The 10,781-nt window shown below is 38.7% G+C and overlaps 1 long non-coding RNA gene across 1 annotated transcript; it reads left to right on the top strand.

The window, feature by feature from the left end:
• The first annotated feature begins 928 nt into the window (after positions 1–928).
• On the top strand, positions 929–9,374 carry LOC114003583. Its single transcript, XR_003546300.2, has 4 exons — positions 929–1,038; positions 6,071–6,116; positions 6,842–6,989; positions 9,266–9,374. It is a non-coding gene; the product is annotated as an uncharacterized LOC114003583 (long non-coding RNA).
• Positions 9,375–10,781: the final 1,407 nt, after the last annotated feature.

Genomic DNA, 10,781 nt, shown 5'->3' with positions numbered 1-10,781 from the left:
CACTAACCTGAGGGGGAGTGTCGATCAGCTGGAAGGCAGGAGGGCTCTGCAGAGGGACCTGGACAGGCTGGAGAGTTGGGCTGATTCCAACGGGGTGAGGTTCAACAAGGCCAAGTACCGGGTCCTCCACTTTGGCCACAACAACCCCATGCAGTGCTACAGGCTGGGGACAGAGTGGCTGGAGAGCAGCCAGGCAGAGAGGGACCTGAGAGTTTGGATTGACAGGAAGTTGAACATGAGCCAGCAGTGTGCCCAGGTGGCCAAGAAGGCCAATGGCATCCTGGCCTGTATCAGGAACAGTGTGGCCAGCAGGACCAGGGAAGTGATTCTTCCCCTGTACTCAGCGCTGGTGAGGCCACACCTGGAGTACTGTGTCCAGTTCTGGGCCCCTCAGTTCAGGAAGGATATTGAGGTGCTGGAGCAGGTCCAGAGAAGAGCAACAAGGCTGGAGAAGGGACTTGAACACGAGTCCTATGAGGAGAGGCTGAGGGAACTGGGGTTGTTTAGCCTGGAGAAGAGGAGGCTCAGGGGAGACCTCATCACTCTCTACAGCTCCCTGAAAGGAGGTTGTAGCCAGGTGGGGGTTGGTCTCTTCTCCCAGGCAACTACTAGTAAGACAAGAGGACATGGTCTTAAGCTGTGCCAGGGGAGGTTTAGATTAGATATTAGGAAGAAATTCTTTACAGAGAGGGTAATCGGGCATTGTAATGGGCTACCAGAGAAGTGGTGGATTCTCCGTCCCTGGAGGTTTTTAAGATGAGACTGGATGTGCCACTTAGTGCCATGGTCTGGTAACCACGGTGGTGTTGAATCAAGGGTTGGACTTGATCTCTGAGGTCCCTTCCAACCTGGCTGATTCTATGATTCTATGATTCTATGATTCTATGATACTGGTGCTGAACACAGCTCTGGATTAGGTGGAAATGAGCATGGCTCTTGCTTGCCACAAAGTTACACATTTCAGAACCATCCAGCAGAGGAGAAGTGCTTGATCTCAGGCTCCTGTGAGCAGAGGCTATCTCCCTAAATCCTATATAGGTCAGTCTGACAGGCAAGTGGTTCTTCCCACTCCCCTTCCATTTCTTAATCAGATGTCTGTGATCCTCACAGACAATAATCATGATATCTTAAGCAGGGTAAAGATCCTTCCTGCTGGATTTTAAAAAGTATTTTTAATAGTTTATCTTCTATTTACCACTTAAATATGGAAATTTCAAAGAAGTGCACTCTAGCCAAAAGACTAGAGAATTTTTTTGGATATAGGATCAAACACTTCCATATTGCCTTGGTCAGAAGTCTGTGTAACTTCACTGTAGGAGAGTTGAAGGGAATATGATAAGTACACAGATCAAGACTTCCTTAAATACATTGTTGATGCAGTTACACAAAGCCACTGCCCAGAAGTAACTGCTGTCCTCCCGTGCCCTGATAACTGATTTCAACATTTCACATTTTATTCAGTTCGAACACACATTTTAAAAATACTGATAGAAGTGTTACCTTTTTTTTTCAGTGGCATGCAAGTAAATGCAAACAAAATGCAAATATTCATTTTCTTTCACTGCATTTCGGAAAATACAGACTTCTTTGACTCCAGTTGCAGAACTTTGACAAGGTTTTCTTACTCCTGTAGAAATGCATCCTCTTTCTGTCTTTGTCATGTATGAACAGATTCTACATTCATCAACCAACTGCTCAGCCTTCAGAATAAAACTCATAATCTTGGACTGCAGTGGTACAGACCTCATTCATCTGTCTGGATAAGCCAGGAAAAGGAAGCTCTGAAAAGAACATGGAAGAATAGTCACCTGTTAGTCTTCTTGCTAGCAATTCCTTCTTATTCACCTGTTTTTTTTCCCCTTCTGTATCTCAGTTTTCCTAGGTCCTTTCAACAAGGGTTGGCACATCTTCTCATTCTAAAGCTTTATTTCAGAACATCATTTAGTTCTGTGGTTAAGCCTCCCCCCACCCCCCAGGTTTATGTTCCTGTTTAAAGATTTATCTTTAATTATAAAATTATGTAAACTAATTTACACACGTTCGTGATGCTTCTGAATCAAGTTTCAGCTGCACTGAATGTAAACTGTACAATATACACTCAGGGGGATTAAATCTCTTTTTTTCTTTCTAATAACTTAAATGTTCTGGCTCTTCTGAATATGTAAATAACAAATGAAAAAGAAGGGGAGTCTATAGGTTCAGCATTTTCCCAGAGAGGGCCATCTGTAAAGAGCACAGATGACTCCTGTGGTGATAATAGCCATCATAGAGCCCTTGTGTGTGGGCCACAATGTTCTGCATCAAATTAACCAACATACCTACACTGTCATGTAGGGTAAACCAAGTCATAAGAAACTGCATGACAAAAATTAATGTTTTTTTGGGGGTCACTCAATAGTTATGGACTAAGATGAGAAGATATCCAGCCTGGACACCTTATTAAGTGTTCAAGTACACAAGCCTGTCTATACTGTTCCAGTACCTTACTGGGAAGTGATCCTAGTGCACTTCCTGCAGATTTGTATAGATGCAAAAACAGAAATCTACAAAGACACATAATGAGATTAAATGACCATAGAAATTATATAGAGTTATTTGGGTAAAATAATTCTTGAGATATTCAATAGTGAAGAAAGTGATTAATTCCTAGAGAATATTTCCATTTTCTATTCAAGATTTCCTGTGGGAAGACTTTGTTTCACACACTTTGATTAAAAAAAAAAAATCAATGTAATAAATGTAGTTTTTACTTTTCTTGGATTTTGCTGTTTGGTTGGGTTTCTTTTAATATTCTCTTTCTTCTCTTCCAATGTTTGCTACTGCATACTATAGTACTATAGAGGTACTTTTTGCTTTGTCTTTTATTTTGCCATACTTACTTCAACTGGTTCTTCAGCTGCAGAAAAGGTGCAGAATGCTATAGATAATGAAAGAGTAGAAGGGAAGGACATTTTTTTCATCACTTGTTATATTCGTACCATTTTGATAAAATGCATTTATGCATAAACCACTTTGTATAATTGTTTTTCCTTCCCTGCCATACACTAACACATTTACAAAATACTTCAAAAATCATTTTAAACCTTATAGAGAATTGATATTTGTTATCTCAGGCTGTGACAACAGTGTGATTTTTAGAACTATAGATGTTATATCCAGTCCTAGCATCTGATTTATAGGCATCTATAATATGCAGCTGTTGCATTAATTACAACCACTCACAGATACAAGAAAACAAGATTCTCTACATTATGATTAAGTTTAAGTTTAGGCAGACAAAAAGGTGATGTGATAGCTCTCTTTATTGTGTAATAATGGTGCAGACGGTTCTTCCTTTTGTGTCTAGTGGTAACTTAATTTCATGGTCTACTGTGTAACTAGACTCTATGGACTACTAGAAAGCATGTGAGAGATTAAATTATTGATGTCAGCATGTTCCTCATACAGATGTTTAGAGAGAAAGAATTACTTGATAAAACAATTATTGCCTTCTAAAACCATGAAGGCAAATTCATTCTCCGAGGCATAACTTTGGAGAAGCAGTAATACTGAAGTTACACCAGAACTATGTATCCTAATTTTTTTCTGTCTTGAAAGAAAAAATGACCTTCACCTTGGTTAGGGACCCTCTGATATATAATTGGGATCCCAGAATCACAGAAAGTTTGAGGTTGGAAAAGACCTCTGGAGGTCGTCTGGTCCAACTCCACTTCTCAAGCAGGGCAATCTAGAGCAGGTTACTCAGTACCGTGTCCAGATGGCTTTTGAATATCTCCAAGGATGGAGACTCCACAACCTCTGTAGGCACTCTGTGTCAGTGCTCAGTCACCCTCACATTAAAAAAGTGTTTCGTGATGTTCCAACAAAACCTCCTGTGTTCCTGCTTGTGCCCTTTACCTCTTGACCTGTCACTAGACACCACTGGAAACACATATAAACACACTGATGAGATCCCTTCTGGGTCTTCACTTCTTCAGGCTGAACAGTCCCACCTCTTTCAACTTTTCTTTGTAGAAGAGATGCTCCAGTTGCTTCAACTTGGTGGTCCTTCACTTGAGTCTTTCTAGTATATCCTTGTCTTTCTTGTACTGGGGAGACCAGATCTGGACATAGCGCTCCAGCTGTGACCTCACTAGTGATGAGTAGAGGGGAAGGATAACCTCCCTCAATCAGCTGGCACACTACCCCTAATGCAGCCCAGGATGCCATTTGCCTTTTTTGATGCTCAGGCACATTGCTGAGGCAAAGAAGACATTTATTGTATCAGCTTTTTCCATGTCCCATGAATCAAGCTGCCCCATCTTGTTGAGCGAGGAGCCTGTGTTTTCCCCAGTCAAACTTTTGTCACGGAAGCTCTGGGCAGAATGTGGGCTAAAACATACTAGATTCCTTCTGCAGTAGGGCCTTACTGCAAAATACTGCTTCCAAATTTCCTCACCCCCTCTAATTGATTTACTGTATTTTAAATTCTACTGCCTTTTTAGAGCCTGCTGCCAACAGGGGAAGTAATAATGCCCAGAGCAAAATTTATGCTCTTCTGTACATCTTATTGTGTATGCACAGAGACTGGCAAAACCTGCACAAAGAAAACCTTTAAATCTTTCTGTATAGTTTATGCACAGGTGCACTAGCCCAAAAGGCCACTGAAAAAAAATAAAGATATCCTGATGGAAGACGTTTTTTCAGCTGAAACCTGGTGGCCTTTTAGGATTTTTTTTTTTTTCCAAGTCATGGTGAAGTTAGCTAAGGAAGTCCTTGCTGAACGAAGGGGAGGATGTTGTCACCAGTTACCCTTTAGCAGACTGCCTCCAGCAGTGTATCCTTGGCTTCCTCCTTCCAAGTCCAGGACAAGAGTTTATGCAATCCACATTGTAAATTTTTAGCAATGTTTGGTACATAACAGAAGTGTGTGAAATGAAATGCATCCTAGTTAACTAAGAAATTGATTTCAGTAACTGGAATAAATGTTTGCTAAAAAAAAATTAAATAAATATGTACTTGCTGGCAGGTATTTTTGGTGTTTGTTAAGAAGGTAGGGAACTTTATGTCTCATTAACTTTGTGCGTAAGAAGATCATTAGTACAATTGCACAAGCTTTGAGTTTCTAACTGAAATGTGAGTTCTTGGTTGTATAGATCTTTATCTGAAGAACGAATTAAAAGATAAACTTCTGCTTTATGTACTAGAAATCCCCCACTTTTCAGTATTACCAGGGAAGATGAAGGACTGTCGGGCTATTGTTCACGGCAAGGTTTCTGAAATCTGTGGTCCATAGGTCTTTGTTCCTTGGTAGGACTAAGTTGCATCTGGAATTGTATTTGGTAGAATAAGAGCTTTGAATATGCAGCAGCCCTAGGGATCCACCTCCCATAATTTTTGAACTACAAAATCAAAAATAAATTATCCAGCAACAGACCATGACAGAAAATCTGGACCAATATTAGATGAACTGGATCCCACCCACTGCTTTTTCTCATTGTGATTACTGCCATCATCAGAGGAACTAGGAGACCATTACAAAAATAGGCATTTGGGTGTAAAAGAGAATTACTATTGTGCTTAACAAGAAACAAAGAAGAATAAAATTTCATCATATGCATAGAGAAGAGTGTTGGCCTTTTAGGTGGGAACAATCCTGTACTGTTTTATAATGTTCAATACCTGATGAACTAAGAGTCAAAACCAGCTGGATGGTTGAAGAGAGACTTTATAGATACTAACTCTTATAATACCATGGTATCAGTTGATGTTATCAATAACAATGAATTCTAAGATTAAAGTACAGAACAATGAAAATTTAATATCCCATCCAGTCATTATGGAAATACTGTACAGCATATACAATGAAATGATCATAATTACACCTGGACACTGCCTAATTACACCACACCAAATTTAAAAATCTACATGCTATATGTTGACTTTTTTTTTGCTACTTTGTTTCTTCCCCCCCTTCCCCCTTAAATATATGTCTAACGCTAAGTGAAGGTTAAGGAAACTCCAGGATCTATATTTGCTATATTTGGCTATAATTGACACCTGTTCCCTGACCTTTTCATGGCTTTTGCAGAGCCTAAATTGGATTAAGAAAATACAAGAGCAGATACCTGCCAAAGGTAAACCATTTTTACTTTTTTCCCTATCATAATTTCCTTAAAAAAACAAAGAGAAAAAACCAAACCAGACATATTATTTTTCCTTTCTCTGTTATTCTGAAGTAATAGTACAGGTTTTTTTCTTTTTAACTCCCTGAATGTACAGTCAGTTTTTCCTACTTCTTAGAATAACTGAGCACCATGCACTGTGCTGTTTTGTGGATTTCCATATGCCATCCTAAAAATTGATCTCTCCTGCAATTACTGTGTGAAAATACCATGGCATTTACTGTAAGTGAAGGATTTGTTCAATTGCCTTCGTGGAGAGTTTCTCCATTCCTGCTAGGATCTCTAAATTGGCTGGTTTTTCACTCCAGAACTGCTTCACTATTGCATGATAAATGCTACCCTAGACCCAAGGAACCAGACCGCTTAATTGTCTAGATGCCTAATGATAACACCTACTATAAAAACAGTTTTTAATTATCATAACATTTTCTGCATTTTTAATGATACTAATGATTGAAAGTTTGGCCATATTATGAACATGCGGTACAATAGATTACAAAACTCCCAATTTGAAAACATAAAAAATAGTTTTCTGATATGGTAAACAAAGAAACCAAAATGGAAGGCATTTGAAAATGTTCAGATTTCACATTTTCAGATATTCAGATTTGCATTCAAATCATGACACTGATTTTGAACCATGTATTTAATATTTTGTTTCAATTTTTATTTTCTAGATTTCAAAATGGAAGTTTTGCCTCTGAAAATATGGATTGGGAAAAGAAAACGAAGCATGTAGGAAAGTTAAAACCTCCAAACAAGCATGTTCTTCTGTCAACTTGGACTTCTTGTAAACCATCAGATGTTGCCAGTTTTATGGCAAAGGTATCAGACTTCATAAATTTCATGGATTCTAAGTGACTGAATCCTGAGGTCAAATGAAACGAAAATCTTACAGATTTATCATAAACACTCATATATTAAGAATTTACCTGAGGATTTGTTGAGTGTTTTCTTACTAGAACTGAAAGTGGCTCAAACTAAAGGTCTTGGGTGAAAAAAAAGAAGTGGAAACCATATGAAGATTAAACATTATTCACAGCTTTCACAAATAAAACATTTAAATTTTACATAGATTATTCTTTTAAGATGAGACACAGTGAACCATTCTTGCTTTACAGAACTCAAGTAGGTGTATCACTGAACATATATCAGTATGCTACAGTAACTTTGCAAATATCTCCATCTAATACTTTGTTTTTCTAATACTGAGATGGAGCTTAATTCTGACAGGCTGCATTTCTCCTGGCATAAAGGGATAGCATAAAAATGATAAGTAAGAGGCGAGGGAAATCTTGTTTGTATGTAAGTGAATACTTACGCAACACCTTCTGAGGATAGCAAGGTAACAGAGGTTGCAATACAAAAGGATATGGAGAGGGCAGATGTGTTGGGGAGAGCAGATGCGTCGCAAAAACCTTCTTCTGAAGGAACACATATTACAGATTCAGAAAGGTCCAAAACCAAGAAGTTGTGACACACCCCTATGAAGCACCATTCAGCTCATTTCTGCTGCAAATTCTTTTTTGAAGGCCTTTCAGAAACTGCAGTGTGCTGGAACAGTCACTATTTTAATTTCCCCTGCCCTTGCTAGTCCAGCACCTATAATAAGGTAGCAGGACCCAAAACTGTACCTCCAATAAGTCTATTTACACATAGAAACTCTGGAAATAAAGGTGAGGCAGAAACAGCCTAGAGAAACCAACAATATCTAGGAAACACAGAGAGCATAAACCAACAGAAGCTTCCCCTGATAATTATTGTTTTATTCTTCTACTACAAGTTTCAATGAAATTATGAGCAGGTCAAAGTCTAGACGGTTTAAGAACATTTACCTAGGAGACGATAATACTTACCTGCTATGAATGAAAAATTAAATAATCACTTTGGATTTTTCTTGAGTAAATTGCAATTTCTGAAATTCAGGGCTTGATCAAACATGCAAACTGAGAAAATAGCCTCTGCAAAGCTCTTTGCTCTCTTTGAAAAAGAGCTTCAAGCACTAAAATAATGATGTACTAAGCAATAGAAGAGGCATTTTCTCAAACACTACATCTTGCAGGCTGCAATTTTCAGTCTGCTCAGGGACTCTTGACCATGCAAACTAAACTGAACTATTGCATGAACAATTTAAAAGGTATGGATGCTTTTATCCAAGCTGATACTCTAGCTGAAACACCCAAAATTAGATCATTTTGCTGGCACTATCCTGTCTACCTGTGAAACTCTCCATGGCTATTTGAGTTCTAAATTTAAAAAGGAATTATAGGGTCTAGGCAAAAGACAGAAACAAAAGAGATATTGAACTATTTTAAGATTACTAAAAGTCATATCTGAAAGTAGGTATCCTGCTTTGGTCAAAAGTGTGGAATATACTAAGTACTACCAGAGGATATCTGAATGCACAGTAGCTCACTCCCTGAACCAAGAGACTCCTCTGACATCCCAAACGGGTGACAAAACCCAGCAAGTTACTCTTACCTATAATATTTTTCCTTTGTTATCGTTCCCATTCACCACATAAAATAGCTAGGAAAAAAAAAACAACCCATCCACAAAAACCAAACCACAACCCACATTTGTCAATCACCTGTATTTGGACATAAACTAAATCAAGGGTTGGGTGTTTGTGGTCTTCTACCTTTTTACCGTCACTGTTTTTATTTCTGTTTATTAATTCTGTGCTGGTTTCACCAGTACTGCTGTACTTAGGAGTCATGAGAACTTTTATATGTTTGCATCTGTGGTCAGCCAGCACAGTGCTACAGCCCGGGAGGATGCTTCCTTGATGTGAGAGCAAGACAACAGTACCCAAGTGATTGGAAGCATGCAGCAGACTACCTATATAACTGGTCATAAACCACCACCTAAAGAACAAAAACCACCATTGAGCAGCACAAAGACATATTTATTAAAGGTTAGAGGAAAACATGTCAGAAGCAATGGAAGTACTTCAAAGACCCTAAGAAGATTAAACTCTTCAATTTTTGGCAATTTTTTATGCAAAGAAATAATATGTGGTAATATTTCATAGGCTGTTATTGCCCATTAATATTTTGGCTATCCAACAAGAACTAAACTGAAACTCTTTATCATTACAGGGAGAAAGAAGGAGGAAATACATCCATCTGGGGACATGTACTGCACTGACTCATTAATGGAGACTGGTGTATATCCCACCAGTATATAGAACAAAAGAATGATTCTCGGCCTGGTACTAATTTTTATTTTCCCTCAATTCCACTCCTGAACTGAAAAATTAGTTTGTAGAGTTCTGGCCACAAACATTGTGCTATCCTATATATACATACCCAAAAGATTTTCTTCTACAAAGTTAACCTCACTCCTATAAAATAGTTTATTAATAGGTGGACTGCTTGAAACATCTTTATAAGTTTGTCATGAACTCAGTTAAAGGCAGAGTTCATGAACTTGTGCGCCATCCTGCCTATATTACATCCATGTCATTCTCTCCAAAAATTTATAAACATATATATCTGGTGCACTTAGTATTTTGGAATCAAAGCCTACATTAAATCTCAAGAGGTGAAAGACTCATACGTTTGATCTACTGCATAATTTGGCACTGGATTTACCTTCTCAGTCCCCTGTGCAGTCCCCATACACCCCAAGATGTATGTGATTTAGTCAAAAACAATTACCAAGCTTAAGACAGAGCCAGCATGGGGAGGTTCTGTGGTTGGTAGTAGACAATCAGGAGAGGCAAACTATTGGCTCCTGCCACTCGCAAATCTGAAATTTCTGAAAAAGTTGTATGTTTTGACTACACCTGTTGGTATGAGGGAGAATCCAGAGGCGAAAACAAACCAAAACACAATAAACCAGCTTTAGTCAGCTAATTAAAACAACTTTAGCTCATACACCAATGAATTCTTGACTCATACATAAAGTCCAAAGCAGAAGTTTTGCCTGAATATTAAAATAATTTTGTAAGGAATTTAATTGATACAAGTGTGGAAACTAAACATGCTGCAAATTATCACATTGTGGAGTATATCATGGCTTGCAGCAAAAGGTAAGCACGGTAATGTTCACATGGCCAGAGCACCAATTTATGTCCAAATTCAGCAGAGAACTCCATGCAAAACTAAAACTTTGGATAGTGCTAAACGCACAAGTCAAAGAAAATAGTAATCTTTTTCCCTGTTGCTTTTTAGAGTGTAGTTTGCTTCAACATATTTGCATTCTGCTTGGATCTCCCAAGTTAGCCCCGGGGAAGCCCGAGGATCACGCCTTCAGGGATTTGCAGCTAAGAGAGGAGTGGGCTGCTCTTCCTCTTTGTTGCCATGGTTCCTGAAAAATAATTGGCATGTTATCACAAATGGTGACTTTCAGCAGCTGTGGCATGCGAGGATTATAGTCTTAGCAGATATATCAGTTCCCCGACTGACATTTTCAAGAGAGCTTCATGGTGCATGAGCAATATTGAAATGTGGCCTCAGGGATAAGAGAAAAGCCTCATATTTTCATCTGGAGTGTCAAAACTACTTCTGGTATGTAAGAGAGCAGGGACTTGGCTTTCAGATCACTTCTTTTTCCTGAACTAGGATACCTGGCGATCACTGCTGATATCTGCCATGAGTTCAGTTACTCAAG

This window comes from Pipra filicauda, unplaced genomic scaffold (genome assembly GCF_003945595.2).
Source record: "Pipra filicauda isolate LSUMZ 115617 unplaced genomic scaffold, ASM394559v2 scaffold122_size2191957_pilon, whole genome shotgun sequence".
NCBI classification, from domain to species: domain Eukaryota; kingdom Metazoa; phylum Chordata; class Aves; order Passeriformes; family Pipridae; genus Pipra; species Pipra filicauda.
This window is presented reverse-complemented; position numbering and strand designations above follow the sequence as displayed.